The sequence below is a fragment of the Thunnus thynnus genome, chromosome 11 (assembly GCF_963924715.1).
Source record: "Thunnus thynnus chromosome 11, fThuThy2.1, whole genome shotgun sequence".
NCBI classification, from domain to species: Eukaryota; Metazoa; Chordata; class Actinopteri; order Scombriformes; family Scombridae; genus Thunnus; species Thunnus thynnus.
In genome coordinates this window covers 3,492,611-3,513,990 of record NC_089527.1, presented here as the reverse complement: position 1 = coordinate 3,513,990, position 21,380 = coordinate 3,492,611, and the positions used below count along the sequence as shown (strand labels likewise).

General features: G+C 41.4%; 1 long non-coding RNA gene across 1 annotated transcript; it reads right to left on the bottom strand.

The window, feature by feature from the left end:
* Nucleotides 1–2,821: 2,821 nt before the first annotated feature.
* On the bottom strand, nt 2,822–13,457 carry LOC137192272 (uncharacterized). Its single transcript, XR_010930549.1, has 2 exons — nt 9,155–13,457; nt 2,822–3,193 (listed from the first exon to the last, which is right to left on the bottom strand). It is a non-coding gene; the product is annotated as an uncharacterized lncRNA (long non-coding RNA).
* Nucleotides 13,458–21,380: the final 7,923 nt, after the last annotated feature.

The window sequence follows — 21,380 nt, the reverse complement described above, 5'->3', positions numbered from 1 at the left end:
GCTCTTCATTATTCATTATTTAACACGTTTTTCACTGTCAACCTTTCTCTATTCTGATCGGCTAGTTTTGAACGAGACATTTTACACTTTTATCAACCAGAGCTCCAACATGGCGGCGAGCAGCGAGCAGCTGAATGATGACAGCTGAGATGACGTAGCGAGGTGTCACTCAGAAGGGTCACGTTCTGGTCCTGTTGAGTACGTCTGCTGTATCTGAACTTAAAGCCTTCTTAATGTTCTCCGTGGGTCAGTAAAGGCTGCAGTGCATCTCTGTCTGTGTTTAAATAATCTAAACTTTAACTCATGTACAGTCTGCACACAGATACACGTGTTTATACTCACCCTGGCATCAGGCTCGATGGTGCATGGCAACAGGTTGTCCACATATCGTGGAGCAGCTTGCGCAGGTGCCTCAAGAGGTCGGGGGTGGGGTCAAGGGTCTGAAGCGAAGGGGTGAGCCGGGTCACATAGTCCGTTTTAAACGGTCCGCTCTTCCCTCCGCTCCCATCAGCTCCTCCTGCCGCCACCTGTCCCGCCTGTGGGAGGTTTGCACAGCGTCCTCGGCGGGGTCAGGAGCAGCGGTCAGAAGCTCTGCGGCCACTTTTCAGGCTGGTGGGAGGATATGTGAGGAATGTCCAGACTGTGTGTGCATGTTGTGTATATTATAGAGAGCAAAGGCAGAGCCAGAAAACTCACCCTCCTCCTCCTCCTCCTGCTGCTGCTGCTGTATGCACCTGTGTTTGTGCAGTCTGTGTGTGTGTGTGTGTGTGTGTGTGTGTGTGTGTGTGTGGACTGTATATAGCAGCATGTTTGTGGTGTGTATGTGTGTGTGCTGGAGTGATATATTTGTCAAACTGACATATAGGCAAGTTAATAATGATAATAATGTTTTTCATCTGCTGAAGGAGGAAAGTTTCTCCTCTTCCTCTTATTTACTCTTATTTCTCATATTCATTATTCTGGATTTCAGATAAATATCAAGAATTTCTAACGAGGTGATTGAACTTTTTTGTGCAAATGTGACGTGGAAACTTGAAGCATCAAGTGCAAAAACACTTAGGATGGAGACGTCTTGTGACATATTGATCAAGAGTTGAGATAGATTTCCAGTGAGGGAGGAGCAGTTTTAAGAGAGTTTAAGAGGTTTTAACCAGGCAGTTGAATTATTTTTTTTTAAATGTAAAAACCATATCAGAAGATAGAGATACAGTCTAAGAAGAGTATTTTATGATGTCTTAAAACACGTCTGTTGGGGATCTTTAAACTTTTCAATCAATCAAAATATTTGCATATTCAATGAGGGAAATGGAGTATTTTGTCATTTTAAGACGTGTTAATGATGCACATATTTGTGGGGAAACATCAGACTGATTATAATAGAGCATTTTTACATGTCATAAACATGTATGGTGAGGATCTTTAATAATATTTCAGTTAATACATTCTTCCTGTATTCATGTCATATAATTTACTGTGTAATAAACCAGCTTTAGTTTAAATGTGTCTGCTGGGGATTGTTGGAGGGATCACGAATGATCTGCTGCTTGTTGTTTATGGTACTTTTATTGTATCATTGGTTGTATATTGTTTGTTTTGTGTTGTTCTGTCTGTATTTTATTTTATTGTTGAGTTTTCTGTCTTTTAAAGGTCCATCCAGGCGTTGAAGATCAGTTTATGCTGTAAATGCTGTGATATGTGGCATCGGTTCATACTTTTCCCTCCACAAATAAACAGGACTTTGGTAATATATGTAAACTACACACACACACACGCACACACACGCGCGCTACACATGGACACATGCATGCATTCCTATGACAGGAATGTGTGTTTACTCTTTGCTGCCAGGCCACACCATCGAAACACCAGCTGGACACCTGGCCTCTGGCCTGTCTTAAATTAGGCACCCTTCTCTCTGAACCCCCCCCCCTCCCCCCTAACCCCCTCCCCCACCCAAAGAAACAACAAAAAAAAAGAGATTTTTTCTTCTTGCTTGTCTTTTAGCCTTTATCCTCCTTCCCTTTCTTTGATAATTGCACCTATTTCCTTCTCTCAGTTATATTATTACAAAGCATTGCTACTTTTATGTGTTAGCCCAGTTTGCTTACGCAGGAATGACTCAGGATTTCTGGTGTTGTGCTTTAATCTAATAGCTCTGCTCTGCTCTGGGTTTCATCTCAAAGATTTCAGGCAGTTGGCATGAACAAATTGGTTGGCACGTCTGCACCACATCCATTTATCCGCACTCAAAATCATTTTCATCTCTTTGTTGTTGTCCTGCTTTCATTCTCCTACACACACCTGTCAACAACACCAATTTCCTGGATTGCCGAGCGTTTCTGTTCTTTTCACGTGTCCACATTCAAATGTGGCGATCTGACAAGTGAGGGTGATTTCGTGCACAAACAAGCCTGGACATTATTAAACTGGATTCTTTTAATGCAGAGAGATTTCAACGGTTTGCCTACAAACGGCATCAAATATAAAGTAATGAACCAGTCGTTAATGTGGTTGAAGATGATGTTGAAGAAAAGTGATTAATGTTATCATGGAGGCTCTGCAGTCGACATAATACTTTGTAATTTTCACTGAAATTAATACTTTACAAATTGCACGTTCTGCAGGTTGTATTGTCCTGTAAATGCGACGGCAACAGCAGTGGCAGAATAATCATCAAGTCATCAATATAAGAGACAACCGAGTGTAATTAATTCCAGGTTCAGGCTGAGGAGAAAAAGCCAAAGATAGATTCATTTCCTGTCCAAATGTACTGATGTGAGATGTCACTACAGAGAGCCAAAATGAAACCAGAACTTCCGGGTTCCTCATTCAAAATCACATTTTACGCTTTTTTTTTTTCCACTGCAGAAACCTAACAACCCACAACCTGAAGCTTCCCATATGTAGCACGTGTGATTATCTGGATGTTAAATGAGAATTTGATTACGACGACCAGATGGGTGACAGGAGATCGGCTCGTTTAGGAGCTCGATGTCTGAGTACAACTGACACGATAATGCCAAAAAACAAAATAAATACAAAACACAAAAACAGGATTTTGTCCTCGAGTCCAAAGAGTTCAGTTTGAGTTCAGAAGTTCAAAGGAAAAGAGTTCAGTTCGTTCTGCTGCACTCTGTGAGGGAATTAAATCCAATTTCCAGACATTCGGAGGAAGTTCGCCATCGAAGCAAACCTGATGGGACAAAAAACACCCCGACCAGGTAATTAACCTCAAAAGTTCTTAAATCTTTGTTCTACAACATTCACAATTCTCATTAACATAATTCATTTAAATCAAAATAGTCAAATTAAATTTTAAAGAAAACACAGTCTAGTTAAGGCTATATGTATTAATAAATAATATAATCAATTATGTAACACAAAAATATCCCCAAAAAAAAAAAAAAAACACACAAGGTTAAAATCTAAAGGACTCAAAAGGTTCAACGCATAAGAAACAAACCGTTAAATATTCAGTTAAACTCATTAACTGCCTTAAAATGACAGTTTTCAGGACTTTTAAGTTAGCGGCTAACGGCTAAGCTAACGGTGATGGTAGCGGGAGCCGGTTAGCCACAACAATCCTGAAAACTCACTGCTGAACGTAGAGAAATGGAGTTGTACCAGAACACACAAGAATAAGTGTGATTAAAGGACAAGTTCACAATTATCATATGAGCATGAGATTTAATCCTGTAAGAAGTGACGTTATTAAAAGAGCGGCAGTCAAAGCTCAAACGATGGGAAACCGTGACGGAAATATGAGATTTTTGTTAGTTTCATGTATTGATGTGAGGAAGGTTACAGTCTCCTCATCATCGCTCCACACGGATGCTCTTCAGTGACGTTTCCAGTCACATGATTCGTGTCTGTTTCCAGTTTATTTTTCTCCACTCACCGATTTTTACACCTCAGACGTGAAGAAAAACCTTCCTGCAATATTTCTACTTTTTCTTTTTTTAATGTTCTGTGGTTCTGCTCTAAACGGCTAAATTGAAAATGTGAATAAAAGCAGGTGGATGGAAACACTTAATGTGACAAACATGAAAGTACATATATAGATATAAAGTTTATTATTATTATTATTATTATTATTATTAAACCTTTCAGGAACATTTTTCACTTTTTCAGAAAGAGCTGCAGAAAGAACTGAAGCAGCAGCTAACGAGGAAGTGATGTCAGAACTTTATAATCACACACAATAAAGCGGATTTACAGGCAAATAGGTGCAGATACAGTTAAGAAGAGTGCCCACCCTCCTTTACGCTGAGAAGGGTGTTATGGGTAATCGTAGAGACTTGCAGAGGAGCCAATGTAAACACCTTCCAAATCTCGACAACCTGCTCGTCAAGAGAGGTGACTGCTGGAGACAAAAACAAACATAAGCGTGCTACATACGAGTATATAAAAGACACATCAACACGAACGTCTCCGAGCCCGGAGAACCATAATTCCACCTTAAGAAAGAAGAAGCTGTCCGGCAGCTTGTTTGCCAGCTGTGTCGGGAGCATGTTGAGGTGGAAGTGAGGGGGGGGCTCTCGGCTGGCAGAAATGGCAGCAGAGGTGCGGGTCAGGAAAAAGGAGCCTGTTTCATCACCGTCGACGCCCTGAATGAGTTACAGACCAACAGGACGTGTAAGAGGATCCAGCCGCTCTGCTGCGGCTGGGATTGAAGTGCCGTCAGATGCTGTTATAAGGTCACTTATAGCTTTACTTGATCCACTCAGGCAGCACTGACAGATCGGCCGACTGCTGCTGACACTCGTGAAGACACAGAGGTGACTGAATATATATATAGATATATATATACTGTATGTGTGCGCTGCTGTCGGCGAGTGAAACATGCAAATGAAAACAACTGTTTGGGTCATACGAGGCAAACCGCTCACATGCAGTCTCGCTAAACCCACCCTCACATCAAAAAGCAACGGCAGGAGCACGGAGGCCCCGCGAGTGTGAATGTGTGTGATCGGAGGGAGTCGTAATAGAGAGAGTGAGGAATGCAGAGAGGGTCAGAGACTCAGCCGCTGCTCTCACATTCTGTAAATGTGGGTGGGCTGCAGGCTGACGACTCCCATCCAAACCCCACGAGAGACGTTTACTACAGTATACCTGCACAACGCCAGGGATGGAGCTCAATAGCATTTCATCAAATTTAAAGGACTCTCTCAATGAACTGATATGTGTGTATCCAAAGCTTGATATATCTTATTCCTCCGTTGTTGTCCAAAAACTATTAAAATCACTGGGTGACATGTTCCTTCGTCATGAAGAGTTTGGTCTTGTTAGTTTGTTTAGAAACGGCTGCAAAGAATAATAACAGCATCACGTTTTCAGTCTCTGGAGAGTAGTTCTGTGTAAGGCAGACGCTACTGAGCATGTGCAGGAACATGGTTCTGTTTACAGCTTCGCCAGCTTATTCTGCTACGTATCACGATCTCTGGACTTTGTACTGAAGGTCTATGAGAAATTTACAATGTAGTACAAGTTCATTTGTACGTATTCTTGCCCTATTTGTTCATAACACCGCAGCTTCCACTCCAGCAGTACTGTCTAGACAGAGGAGGAACTCATATTGCCCCCTAGATTATCTTCACTCATCGGGGGTGTTGAAAACCCCCTCTGTGGTGCAGCCACTACAAATAGACCTGTTCAGTTTTCCCACTGTCACCTCAGCAACCTCCCTGTGCTCGGTGCATATCATCCCTCCTGCTGCCGCCGTGTGACCGGCGGTATTTAAGGTGACAACAGCGCAGTTGAAACAGTTTTGTTACCGCTGTGGCCCGATGGAGGCTCTGCAATCACAGCAAGGTTCTGCTACTAACATATAAATTATCATCAAATATAAAACAACTGATATGAATACCTGTGAAGGAATGTTGTAGCATGTAGGTGCAGGTAGCAGTGGAAATTACGTTTACATTACATTTCTACTTTTTTAACTGGTGGCTTTGGTGATAAATATTTTACGTGTGGAAGATATGATCAATTTATAGAAAATGATATGTTGTTGTAGATTAAAGTAGCCAACAGTAGTTATAATTAGCTCCACCTTCACCAGGTATAACAGAAAATTATGACTTTATATAATACAGCTCACAGTACAACTACACAGCTGTTTGTACTTGTACAACTACTTGTACATTTGCTGATGAAGTATTAGCCGGGTGAACGAGTGAAACAGGCACTAGCCAGGACGACTCAGCAAGGACAGGGGTCCTTTACAACTGCTCACCATGGATGTATTATGAGATCTGGACTTAAAGATGGCGCCTTGTTCATTCCTATGAAAGCTGCTCAGTGGTGCATGAAGCCTAAAAGACGTTACCTGGATGTTGCTCACACTTCCTGATCACTGGGTCCATGGAGCGCGCTCACTACAGACTTCCGCTGGCCGAGCCCGCTAACTTCTGATTGGCCCTCCGCTCACTTGAATGGTGATAAAATCGTTTAATCCTGCGGCTCTTCTACACTTTCCAAATATTATCAGACCGAATGGATCAAATTCTGATTGAGTTGTGACAATTAAAGAAATGTATTCACCGTTTTACAGCTGCTCCTTTTCCAATGATTGTGTGCAGGAAAAATGCTTTTTTGGGCCGGTGTGCATCACGTGACTGATCCGGAAGTTGTAATTACACAGTTTGATCACTGTGTAGCAGAGCCTAGTGAGAGGAGCTAGTTCAGGCAACCTGGTTCTGGAAGTAAAAATCCTGTTAATATTTCCCATAAAAAATGTTATGTGACTCAAGCTTTGGGCTCTTCTACGTTTTCAGCATTAAACTCTAAAAAACTACATTAGAATATATCTGGTTCTTTATTAAAAAGTCAAAGGGACATCAAAATGTCAGGATAGAAGTTAACTACGACTCCCAAAGTGCATTTCAGCAAGAAACGGCCAATCACCAAGCTTAAAATTCTGCCATGTGCGCCGCTAACGTTGAAAGTTACGATATTGAAAACCAAAAACTAATACTACTAAAAATACTAATTTTACAATCTGCAGAGTGAATCAGCTCATTTCAAATTTCTGGGTTCAGCGTTTTGAATTCATTACCGCTTTGATTCATGCTCATGGCTTCTTCTCCATAGCAACAGCGGCCGAGGCTCATGGGTACTGTAGTATTCTTAGCCATCCACCAAAATAAAAGACAGACAAAACGTGATTTTTCAGAAATGAAGCTGAGATAATTGAAACTGATGGTCACAATATAAACCTCTAGAGAGTCCTGAGTTTCTATGTTCTATATTTTGAAATGGGAATATGGATAATTTGCGTATACTAATTCGCGAATGTGGCATGCTAATGCTAATGTATGCTAAAGTGACGATTTAGCATACATTAGCATTACTGATTTATGTCAGTTTTACTATTTTATTAACTCACTATGAGTCATAATCAAGAGATCTTTTCTCATAATTATGAGATAAATCCTCAATTGATTTACAACTATCAATGAATATTCATCATTTCAGTCCCTCTAAAATTTACACTGGACATTTGCTGCTACTTTTAAAGTTCCCCTCCACTCAAAAACATTCTTCTTCTTCTCTGTGCAGAGTTTGTCACATCTGCTGAAGGAGGAAAGTTTATCTGAACTCACCTTATAAATCTCAGTTTAACACGTGTACTTAGTGACTAGTTTGGAGCCAATCGTGGTGAAAAAAGTGTGATGTGTAAACTTGAAGCACAAACACTGAGGAGACATCTGGTGTCCAGCAGGAAAACTTTAGAAATTATAAATATTTACATAATCACAGAATATTACCTTCTCATCTCAATCAGAGAACATGTCATTTTTAGAACAGACAAAAAAATATAAGACTTATGTAAATAGAAAACATTGTTATTGTAATGTGTGTGTGTGTTTTACTTTGTGTTCCAGAGACCAAAAGTTTCAGTTCAGCTCAACTTGTCTGCAGATGCTTGTTATTATCGGCTGTTTTTTTTTTGTCAATGAACAGACCTGCTCAAATAAACACTGTGTTACAGCTATGAATGCAAAAAGATAACTGATTAACACTCCTCATAAATAACTTATTAATTTGCTTTCAGGCAAAATTCCTTTCAATACCCTAACAATTTATAAGAAGTGTCTCTTAAATATTTATAAGCCAGGGTAAGTGGGCAATTTGCGCCTGACTAATGACAAGAGCATTCCCTCTAATTACACAAGTTGAAATGGGATTAGACAGTTTTTATTTCTTAAAGGCCATTGACTGGCATAACCACCAGCGTCAGGCAGTCACCGCTGACAGGGATGGAAGCCGCCATTACACGCCGCGCTAATAAAAGTGTGTCGTTTAATTAAGGCTAACGTTTCCTCTCATAATAAAGCAGCGCGTTTGAAGACCGTGCCTTGACGTATCAAGAGATTTGTACTTACACCCCCGCACGTAATTAATAAGACAACAATATCGCACAGCGCCCGTGGTTCAGCATTCGAACGGCAGCAGCGCTGGCAAACACACACACACACACAAAGCTGCTAATAAACAATATGGAAATGGGATTCCCTGATGACCTCCGGAGGGGTTTGAGAATTCACACGCATTTCGTGCACAAATTTCGGGCAAACGCTTATGAATACAAGAGCGCTTCAACCTTGTGAAAGTGGCAGCTCAAAACCCTTGATGACGGTTCAACATTTATTTCAGTCCCCCAGCAGTGAGGATATGGCTCAGAATCAGACAGAGGCTACAGTATCCAACCACCGCCGCCCCCCCCCCGCCCTCCTCCTCCCCACCCCGATCCTCCCCATACAACTGAGACAGAAGGTTATTGCTGATATGGCGAGGCTTTGAGGGCCATTATCAGACAGCACAAACAATTAAGGGTGTCAATAATGAGAGAATAAGAGTGGTCTTTTGTGGAGCGCCTTTTGTGGCGGAGGCCCCTCTGGCATGAAAAGACCGAGACACACTGTTGGACCTCCCCCTCGCTGGTGTGCCGATGTAGTCATTAGCTAGTGATAAGCCCAGGGATACAGCGCAGGATCCAATTTGGGGAGGAAAAAAAAAAAAGCTGTAAACCTATGGCGGATACGTATGCTCTTACATGAAGAAAGATTTCTAATCAAGATCGAACCGGGATCGCCTGAAACACACAATGTGGTAATATCACGACCAGCGCCAGATAAATATTCAGCCTTACTGTCATCATCAGGGTCATTTTTCTCCTGTTGTCCTCTCCCGCCATGATTGACACCTGCATCCGCCAGGCCTTGGAGAGCAGCCAGCCGTTCTCTTGTGTCGCGGCTCTGCATGGTCGATCACGGGGGTCCCGCCCTCGGACCCTGGCTGCCGGGGCCCCGGCGGGGGAATCGCTCAGCCCCCCGACGACACGTTTAGGAAGTAGCGCTGGCTGGTAATTGTCCTGTGCCAGCGGGGAAGGTGGAGGGACACAGGGACGGGACAAAAGGAGGAGAGGATGAGCGTGAGGGACGAGGCCTCTGAGCCTTTCATGGGAAGAGGAGCCGTCTAGACATCAATGCTTCACAGGAGAGCCTGAGCCTCTTTTAATATGACTTTGAGAAACTCTTGTTCCCCTCTTTAGTTGCTTTGGGGTGGGAAAAAAGAAGTCTGGTTTGTGTTTCAGGGGGAGGTGGGGAGGTCAGATTCAGTGATCCAAGGCAGAGCTTGACCTTGCTGATACAACTTGATGTCAGAGATGTGATGACAACAGTCTGTATCAGGGTTTACATGTCACAGCGCCCACTCGCCTCTTTTCAAATCTTTATCGGCCTGATGTTACTGATAGCTGACGTTTAGGGCAGATATTCTAGTATTAACCAGTAATTAGTTCTGGACATGTCTCAAAGGCCTTTAAAACCTCATTTACCCAAAGAAAAAAATGTTTTTGTGCATATGAATGTAGTTTTTTTAAAGTCTCCCTCCACTTAAAAACATGTTGGATGTTTCTCAATTTAACACACGAGCAGGATTTGTGACATCACAAATAGTTTGGAGCCAATCGTGGTCGAGCGTGCGACTTATACAAGTGTGATGTGGAAACAGTGAAGTTGGAGACGTTTTGCAAAACATATTTGCAGATTCATAGATTCTGGATTTTACAATTTTACAAGAATTTCTAAGGATGTAATTGAACTTTTTTGTGGAAAAAACAAAATTATTATTCAAAGCATAATACGATTGGAATAATTTACCTGTGAATATTCGTTTCTGTTGTTGTTTGGCACTGACTGTTACTTTATAGATTAATCATTTTTCTTCGATAGTGTCTATTCTAAGGTTGTTGCTCTTCTGTTTCTGTTACTTCATTTTTAATTGTCGTGTTGTTGTATTATTGGGTCTTGAATTGTTTTTTATATCTTTTTTTCCTGAGTATTTTCTGGACCCCCTTGTAAATGAGATGGGTGATACATCTAAAGTTGTTTATCCTGATGTAATAAACCTTGTCTTAAATTATTTGGATAGTGTGTCTTGAACATGTCTGGACAAATCAGTTACATCTACCATCACTACCCACTGGTTCATTCTCTATGTTGCCAATGCTAATGCTAATGCTAATGCTAGACTGCATTTCATTGCACTGGTACTTCATGTGTGCGACAGTAAAATCTAATTTCACCTGGAGTTCAACCACCAATCTGTGAATGTATTCTGAAATAATAAACACAATAATGTGATGAACAGATGGAAGAACCTCATAGGATCATATTCATACATGACAAAGTGTTCACATTCACTATACACTATACTGCACATCTGTGGTTCCCAGTGTTCTGGGGCACTTTGAGGAAGAATCATATTGTTCTGTTATTGTGTGTTTTTAATAACGTTGGCGACATTTACTTTAACTAAATTGTATGTTACAAAAATAAAAAAGAATATCAGGATATCAAAATCATCCTATTTAAAACTCTGCTTACTCTGCTTTTATTATGCATCCACTCATGGTTGCTGGTTGTCATAGTAACGCAACACGCTTTCTGGCTTTTTCAGGAGCTCAGCAGTCAGAAGAACAGCGAGCGTCAGAGCAGCGAGACGATAAACAGCTCAAAGAAATGCTGAAACATCTCAGCTGTCAATCACAGCCTGTATATGCAGATAGACGTAGCGAGGTGTGATGTCACCTGTTGGCTTCATTGTAGCTGGTTTGAAACTCAGAGTTGCAGCTTATGGTTAGCGCCATCTTTACCGTTCAGAGCCAGGAGCTTCCAGATAAGGAGTGCAGGGTGTTGCCTTTCACGTCCTGCTACCTCGGACCCAAGCTAACGCTAGCTTACTGGGAACACTCAGTGCTGCACACTTGAGCTAACGTTAGCTATTTAGCTAAATTGTGCTAACAGGGCAGCTAACATAATCAAGTAACATTAAACTTAGTGAAATATTACAACAATAGTGCAACTCAGTGTGAGTCAACTGTCAAACACAGCTGTCAATCAACACCCACACAGCAGACATCAGAGCTACTATAAGTCTTCAAATCTTATTAACAGAGCAATAATTTCCAAAACGGCCACCAGCACACTTATTAGAGGGTCTGAATTTAGAGATTGAGACCAGAATGACTTGACGAATGACTGACTTAGTATTTCTAGAGAGAAATTGACGCTTTTTGAATGATAATCTGAGCCGACCAACGAAACTCGAATCAGACTGAACACAGCTCGGCTAACGGCGTAACGGACAGGTTTGTTATGGCTGCTTGTGAAAGACAGATATCCGTCATTATCCATCATACAGTATGTATGTGATGTGAATCTCTCATCGCTGGATACGCATGAAACACATCGGTGGAGTCTGACCTGCAGGTTGTGTGTGCTTTTCGTTTTGTTTGTTCTTGTACACTTTAAATTTAAACTCATTTTAAGTTAGAAGAAAATGAAAGACATTTAACATATTAGCTTATTTAATTACATTCATTGTTTATTTCAAGTTAAATATTTATCTGTAAATCTGCACAGCACATGTTAGCTTTTATTCTTAGTGACTGAGAATGGACCTAAATTATTTAACTTAATATTAATATGATCTAAAATTATTAAGCATCTGTTGGCGGCTTTGGTTGCCATGACAAAACATTTATTTTGAAGGAGCTTAAACCTCACGAATCCCGCGACAAAAAGTATTATATGTGTGTGTAAAATAATACAAATATACAACACATATCTATGATTCATGATGAATGAATCCATGTCATTAAGGTGGAGAAGCTGCAGTGTGCTCATCTACCATTTCCTGAACAGGTGCAATGTGTGTGTGTGTGTGTGTGTGTGTGTGTGTGTGTGTGTGTGTGTGTGTGCAGAGCAGGTGGGGGGTGGGGAGAGAGGGTAATGGGTCAGGGCTCTATTTTGAACAAGTACTTACTGGTTCTTTAATAAACCTTTGACCCCCCCATGGGGTCATATATCCCTAAACAACTGTGCTGCTCTGCCACCCACAGTGAATCACTGCTGGAGGTTTTTTTTTTTCTCAAAAGACACCGCACTGTACCCATTTACCCTTCAAACACACCTCCGTGTAGCGTGCTCTGCTCTTCTAACACCGTCGACTGTATCCTTTATTCACTGACTAATCCAATTATTCTTATTTTTAGAACAGGAAGTCCCTGGTGGAGCCCCACAGGGCTCAATCTTTGGCTCATTATTATTCTGTACACAATTACTCGATGGTGATGTCTTTTTAAGAGGTTTTTCTAGAGCTGTGGATGTCACTGCCATTTCATTAATGTGTTATTCTGCTGATGCACAAAATGTATTTCCACTCATCCATAGTGTTACGTCATAACACCTACTTGGCAAAGCTTTGCCAATAAGTGATACCACAGTGTTGCAATCGCTTCACTGTACAAGAATATGAAATGAAACGTACAGGAAGTCGGTTTGTGACATGTTCATATATGACTAAATTGCAACAGAAAATATGTTGTATTGTATTTATTGGGACAATGTACAGTTTTAAACATAAATGTTAACATTTGATGCACCAGAGTTAGCTTTAAAGCTAATTTGCAGTCCCTTATAATTAAAACATATAACAGCACAATGACAAACAGTACAAAGCAAAAAAATACACAGGATACATTATACAAAATACAAAGCCACACACAACAGCACATCACATATGTCAACCAGAAATCAACAGTGCAAGCATAGAAATATAATGCTTCTCTCTCAACATAATGAGAAAATGTTGTTAATTAACGTATTTGTAGTTGCCAAAATGTTTACATGTATGTGGGTGTTAGTGTTGGTGAGGATGGGGGGGGGGGGGTGGAGGGGCTGCAGTAGGACCACAAGCAGACGGGGTGCTCGTCCTCATTTGAATGTGAAAGTATTCTCTAGGTCTTGAGGTAGCCTATCTTCCCCGGCGCAGCGTGTTTTCAATCTGTCCTGCTTGGCTCTGTGACCCCTCAGATGCGGGCCGGGGTCAGGGGTTCAGCCTGTGACAACGCCCCCTATCACTTCTGGTGTCACTCAGATGCTGTCACATCGCCCCCCCACCTCCCCCACCCTCCACCCCAGCCAACCCCAGCCACGAGGGCAACAGCACCCTTAACAATAATCTAATTAGGTATCAATGAGCTCCGTAGCCCTGAATGTAATTGGCTTTTTATGGGCGGGTGAGAAGGGGTGGTGGTGGTGGTGGTGTTGGGGGTGGGGGGGGGGAGGTGGGCGTACAGCTGGTGGCAGTAAATGAGACAGGATACATCCTCATAAATGTTTAGCATGTGCTGCAGACACACACACACACACACAAACACACACACACACACACACACACACGACATGCAGACACACTCGCAAACACTCACAAATTCACATTGTGGACGAGGTCCAATCACAACTGTTTTAACGGCTGTCATAAAGTTTTTTAACAGCATAAACTCTGAACGGCGACTTCTCTGTACACAGAGGTGCTGCTGTCACTGGCGAGCTAAGCTAAAGCTAAAGGTTAACAGCATGATAGCAAGATTTAGCTCAATATAGTGTCTCGGAAAACTAAAGGCTTTAAAAAAAACCTTAACTCTTAACAACAAATGAAATTATTATGTATATATTATGTATATTATGTCTAGATTAACGTCCTATGAGGTCTCGGGGGAAAAGTGTTGCCGGGCCTCTATTGACTCCCAGTATACATGATAATACTCGAGAGCTGGGCAGAAAACTAACTGGCAACACTTTTGACAACTGATTAATCGTTTAAGTCATTTTTTAAAGCAAAAAATGTCAAAACTTTCTCTGGCAGCAGCTTCTCAAATGTGAATCTTTGTTAGTTTTACAGTTTTCTATGATCGTAAACTCAACATCGTTGTGTTTTTGACTGTTGCTCAGACAAAACATCTGAATATGTTCACTTGAGCCTCAGGGAATAATAATAATAATAATGATTTTTTCACTATTTTCTGACATTCTACGCTGAACAATCAATGGATTATTTAAGAATATAATTGATGATGAAAATAATAGTTGCTTGCACTGTTACAACATGGAATAATATGACCTGCTCTCAGTTTTCTGTGTCCAGTTTGATGAGCTCAAAATAAACTGAAACTATTAAAGTCTTCCTCTTCAAGACCAGGACCACAACATGGAGGATTGAGGACCTGTCAGAGTTCATATTGGACCAAATGATGTAGAGTAAAGCTGAGCTAGGACTCAGTGGAGACAAAAAAGCTAAAAGAGACTCTAATGTTCAGACTTATCAGCTGAATAAAAGCATCATTCCAAATAAATGCTAATGTTGCTCTGTTTCTGCTGGATGTTTGCTAACGTTAGCTAAAACAACCAATTCATGGTGTATGACAGCAGTAGGAAAATAAGTTTTGACTTCCATAGTTTACATCCATCAGTCCAGTAGAGGCGTTTAAACCAAGGTGTCACTGTGCTGTTTAAACACTGCAAGCTGTCTAATAAAGTCTAATAAACCAACCAAATTACATTTTAATGTGTGAATTGTAACTGTTTTATAACTCCACAACTTCAACAACACATTGGTTCTTCACAAACACTAATAGGTTGCAGCAGCACAGAAATGTGTGTTGATGCAACACAGACCATATATTCACGTATGAGTCAAAGTGTTGTTTGATAGTATGATATTGTTGTAAAGCTCCTTGGATCAATATGATGTCGGCTCATCGTCTGCTGCACATGGATTGTCACTGGTATTTCACACTGAACACCATCTAAAATCACTAGTTTTCACTGGGAGGCTGCCTCAGTATTTGTGGAATGAGCTAAAACAGTAAAAAGATGCATTTTCAAATCTATCTGGATTAGTTTGGACACAGTTACTCAACACGCCGTTATCATGGAAGTGTGTGTGAAAGTCAATTAGCTCCCGCTGCCAGACAGGTCACTATCATCTCCCTCTCTCTCTCTCTAGTCCACTTCCTCTTTGCCGTCACCTCTCTCTCTCTCTCTCTCCTCAGAGCCCACGCCGCTCTTCCCCTGAGCGGCCCACGCCAGCCGCAGCGCCGACGCGCTACATTAGCTCAACACCAAAGAGCAGGGGCGCGCTAATGAGACACGGGCGTGGGCTCTGTAGCTCGTTCATCATCCTGCTCCCTCCAATTCCAACGCCCTTTTATCAGGCCCCGGCCGGGCCCCGTGTCATCTCCTCCGACATTAATCAGCTGTCCGGCCAGGCGGGGGCCCCGATAATGCCCTATTAGCCGCCGAGCTCCGGAATCATTACAGGCCAGTGAAAAGGCCAAGGATTACACTTCCCCCCCATCACCACCACCACCACCACCACCCCTCCAGCCGCTCAGTTAGAGAGAGAGAGTCTCCTGGAATCAACAACGCCTGACCAGGAGGCGGAAATTAGCGAGCTGGCACAATGGCTTAGCCTCAGGAAGGGGTTGGTTTGGCTTGTTTACCCTCCCTCCCTCCCTTCCTCCCTTCCTCCCTCCCTCCCTGCTAGATGAATACATTTCTGCTATTCTAGAGGCTTTTGTTTCCAGGATGAAGGCTTATTGTCTTCTGAAAAGCCGTAATTTTGGGCCAATATTGACCTCATGTTGACGTTTTTGTCTCTTAACTTGTGGTTGCTGTTGCTGGCTACAGTAAATACAAGTCAATACTGATCAATTCACCCTGCCTGCTATGTCTCAGATCTCTCAAAGTCCACCAGACACTACAACTGCAATTATTTTTATAATCAATGAATCGTTTGGAGTCACTTTTTAAGAAAAAAATGCTTTTTAAATGTGAATATTTTCTGGTTTATTTAGTCTTCAATGAGAGTAAACTGAATATTTTCGAGCTGTGGACTGTTGGGACAAAACAAGACATCTGAGGTTGCGTCGACATTTTTCACCATTTTATAGACATAAACATTATTTTGGATTATGAGATTGTTGTTGATTGTTTGATTGGCATCAGATTATCTACTCTCACATCTACTGACCAATCACTGGTCTTCATCTCACACTCCCAGTTAAAATCCAGTGGTTAATAGTGGTGTCATTTATATTTCTCTCTCCTTTCTTTATCCTTTTAATCGTCATCATGAAGACATATCTGCTGTTTTTATGATTTTATCTGGATTTTATTGATTCTATTCTGCATGTTTATACACTTTCTATGATCATCTCTCTGTAAAGCACTTTGTTGTTTATGAATGTGCTCTATAGATGAACTGACTTGATTTAAAAAGAACAGTAGAGCTCTGACACTAACGTCTCGCTATGACGATGCAGGTTATTACTTAATTTAATATAATATTAAATATAATATCATATTAAGTTATTAACATCGTTATTAAACCGTTTTGTTACTTTGTTAGTCTGGAATCTGACTTATCAACATAAATTAAAACATCCTCTCATTCAAAACAACATATATTTTATTGATATTAAATTGGAATAATTAGTTTGTTACACAATAAAAAGCCTTTAATTTGTGAGACTGTGTATAAGAGTGTAATTAAGCTCCAACTCTATGTTTTGGATAAAGAGATATTATATTAGCACCAGTATTGGGCAGTAGTCACTTTCTTCAGTAACAGTAGTGTGAGGAATTTTAATTTGAAATTCAGTAATTATATTACAGTTATTAATCCCAGTAACACTCTGTTGCTCGCCGTCTTACTGGGATTAATGGAAGGTTGATATCAGTGTGATCAGCTGACAGACAATAAGTCCTCTTATTTACATGTTGTGTGTTCTTAGCCGGCTTGCTAATGTTAGCCGCAGGAGTCACCTGACGGCGGTTTAGTTCAGAGTTCAGGTGTGTGTGTGTGTGTGTGTGAATTGTGCAGCTGAGGTCTGTGTTGCAGTCACTGAGGCTACGCTAACGCTAGCTGTTGGATGGTCAGTAAATCTGTTTCCTGCCTGCTTGTTAAACCACAAACGTCTCATTTTCTGTTTCTACATGTGTTAAATACAAAAGATGCAGCGTGTGTGTGTGTATGTGTGTGTGTGTGTGTGTGTGTGTGGATCATTCTCAGTTGTTTAAAGGCAACTTTATGGCTGAATAATAAAAGTAAAGTAAGTAGTAAGTCATGTAAAGCGTTAATTACTTTTACAATGAATGATGTGTATTCAGTAATTAATTACAATTTTAGTAGGTTTAGTAGGTCTGCACATGGATTTTCCTTGGTGTTGTGCTGCATAACAACCAAAAAATAAAAGGTAAAAAAAAAGCACAAGTACATTTACACAGTAACAATAACACTGATTAGCATGTTTTAAATGTCCTCTGTTGTAATCTCATATTGTTATAAACACCCAGTCCATGTTTGTCTGACTGCTGTCTGTCCTTCATACATTATTCCTTAAAACTGCTCACATAGTTGCTAAAATTCAGGTTCAAGCTGATCACAAGCAGCAGATGTCAGTGAACACAACGTGACATTTCCTGTTTGGAGAAGGAAGTTAAAAGACAAAATTACAGAGTTGGAACATTTCCTTCTTTGCTGAAACACAGAAGGTCAATAGACGGCACAAGAAGCATCATCTCTGTCCTCCACAAAGCACGTCTGTTGGCTCACAGCGGGAGATGAAGATGATCTTTTGGGGGGAAACCTGTGCTCCCACAACAGCCCCCAGTTTAACCTATATATCCTCCAGTTTCCATATCCAGTCGGACGCCTCTCATCCGTCTTTCAGCCCTTCTCCATAACTCATTCATTATCACCTCCGGGATCTCCGCAGTGATCAATGATTATGAATGTCATCATAGAGCTGCAGAGTTGCAGAGTGCCAAAAAACCCCTCGGTAGTAATTCGTCGGTATGGATCATAATCGTAATTATGAGATATGCTTTCACTTCCCTTTCTGATTATCTGTCTGCATGCACGAGCGAGCTGGCATTAGAGGTAGCAAAACATCCATCATGTGCAGACACGAGCAGATTAGTAGGGCTAGCCTGGTGATAGATAGCCGCTGAAAGGGTAATGATTAGCTCCTGTAGTGTCCGTGGAGCCGGGGCCTGCCGGTGTCACACACTGCCCTCCACCAGCCATGCAAAGTGGAGCAGATGAGGGCCCATTTGTATTCATTAGAGCATGGAGTTAGCTTGTAAAAAAAAAAAGGTGCTCCTCTTTCTCTCTCTCTCTGTCTGTCTCTCACACACACACCAGCCTCAGCAAGAGAGAAATCCATTCTGAATCAAAACATTTGTACAAGGTGACACAGAACACGGAGTGACAACACGTGCTCTTTCTCTGCACGCTTTCCATCTGTAAGCTTTAGACCAGCAGCGACGACGACAGATCCTGTGAGAGCTGATAGCTTCTTCCTGCTGCACCTGCTCGCACTCTGGAGAGTCCACGGCTGACCCAGACCAGAGAGGATCAAGATAATAAAACGCAAAATGTGACAAAGTGCCTCAAATGAACATACATGTATGTTACTACCATGTTTTCCTATTAACAGACCAGTCTGTATGTACACACGCTGCCGTATTAATTTGACGTTTGTGTGTTTTTTCTTCATGTTGCCTCAGTCTCAGTCGTCGAGCTGAGACGAGACGACGTGTCGGCCAATTAAAAAACCCACCGTGTTGACGCGACGGAGGTTAGATGACACCTTGATGATGTTCTAATTAGTCCGGCAGGGTATTTTACAAGATGTTGGTTCCATACAGTTACCTCTGGTGGCAGACAACCAACACAAACAAACTCCTGGTTTAAAGGAGCAGTTCAACATTTGAATCAGAATCTCACAGCATCGATACCGCACTGACAGTGAACGAGAATGTTGTTGTTTACATACAATAAACACAGATTTAAAGGAAAAGTTTGACAGTTTAAGTAAAGAAAACTATTGAATTTTCATGCAGTAGTGTTACAATTAAATGGCTTATAACACACTGTATATAATGTAGATATAAGCAGATATAAAGACATTTTAGACTTTATTAATGTACAGTGTTTGTCAGTAATTATAACTTCTAGTGTGAAGACATATTTTATATTATTGCAACTGTGTTTTACTATATTGTCATTCAAAAGATTGTGTCACATGACTCGATGTGCAGTGACTGTGTTTTGGCTGAGTTGGATTTAAAAGAGCGACACAAAAGAAATATTTATGCATTTTAAGATGCAGATTGTATTTATTAAAGAAACATTCATGGATTTTATCCATTTGGTTGCAGCAGAACAAGCTATAAACTCAACAGTTTACTGTTTCACCTGCTTATATCCACATCCAGCAGTTACAGAGCAACATTATCATTCACATGTTTCTGTCCACCTGGTGAATATAAGTCCAATATTCACTCTCTTTTAGCTTCTGTTTCCGCTCTCCACCAACTCCTGAGGGAAATATCTGGCTCTTTAGTTGCTAAATGCACCACTATGTTCACCAGCTAGTCTACAGCTAACTGTGTCTGCTGCTGCAGCAGGTAGTGAACAGCTGCGACTTGATTCACTGTCTCTGCTCTCGTCAACCTTGTTTCCAGTGTCGGCTGTAAATGAGATAGAAGACGCTTAAAAAGGTCAACAGGGGTCGGGTGAACTGCAGGGTTGATCGATATACTTTGCAGGTTGTTACTACCGGCGACACTTTTCACATCACATATTATTTGTGAAAGTGCAGCTTTAAAGAAATGTTAATATAGCGAACATACTCACACGCCGAGATACAAATCAGATCAGCCATGTGTAGCACATGTGTCGACACTTTAGCTTTTATCAACAGGCTTCCAGTAAAGGACACATGCAGGCTCTTGCAGCGTCTGTATAGAAGAAATGGACGTCGGTGGAAGACCTTTTAGATGTCTGACATTCCTTCGAGCTTGCAGCTTCCCACCTTTTAGCTGTGATTTCTCATGAGATGGTGAACATAAAGACAAAGCATAAAATAATTGACATGGCTTTGAACGCTACCATCTTCTGCTTCTGCTGACATCTGTTGAATGTTTTTTTTTTCATATGGTTGACAACATGCGACTGTAAGCACGTCTGTTAAAGCTCAACAAGGAGAAAATAAAAGCAGCCTGAGGGTATTGTTGCAGCCTGCCTGCCTGCCACTGCCGGGGCCTGGTATTGACACACTGATGATAGTGTCATTGTAAATCAGCCTGGTTGCAGTGTATCAGATAAGTGGCGCACTGCTACATGAAGCCGGAAGGCTGTAATGAATCAACAGGAGCAGAGAGACCTCTTTAAATAAATACTCAGTTCACGGTGCAGATAAGAAAAGATCAGAGGAGAAACGTAGTGATGCAGCTGACTGGACAGCGTCTGTTACATACATATATTATATTGGCAGTGGCATTATAATGCAATAAATTAGGATGACAGTCGCGGCTATTATTCCATCACTCCCTGTCTCAGTGTTGAATGGGTGTGTCTAATTGTGAGCCTCCGCCATAAACCGAGGTCATCATGTGCAGTTAGTGTCACGTCATCACCTGTACAGAAGTCGGCTCACTGATAGAATCAGCGTCCTGTCACAGCTGATCTTCGCAGGGTGATTTATGGGAAACAGAGGATGTGGCGTCGCCTGCCCGCAGACAGCAACAGGCGTCTGCTGCTGTCTGGACGGAAAGAGGAGGACACAGAGCCCCGCTGTGACCGTCCGGCGTCCCGTCCTTTAATACTTCCCCTCCCTCCTCTCATCTATCTGATAAGGTTAGGTGTGTCCCTCAGGCTGAAGATGCTTCACACCGCATACTTTTATCTCTCTCTGCTGTTGAGGATATGGAGCACTGCTCCCTCCCTGGCAGATGTATGCCTTGATATGATGTCTTTTCATATACTTTTATTATTTTATGTCATATATATTTTCAGGACAGATAGACAAACCCTTCAACAGACAAGTATTTCTTTCGGCTCATTCCTCTACAGCCCTGTGATATCACACACGTCTCATTTTAAAACTCCACTGATGCTAAAAATACGCTGTCGCCCTATACTGTTTCCATCATGACCTTTCCTATTTCCATAAATTAAAA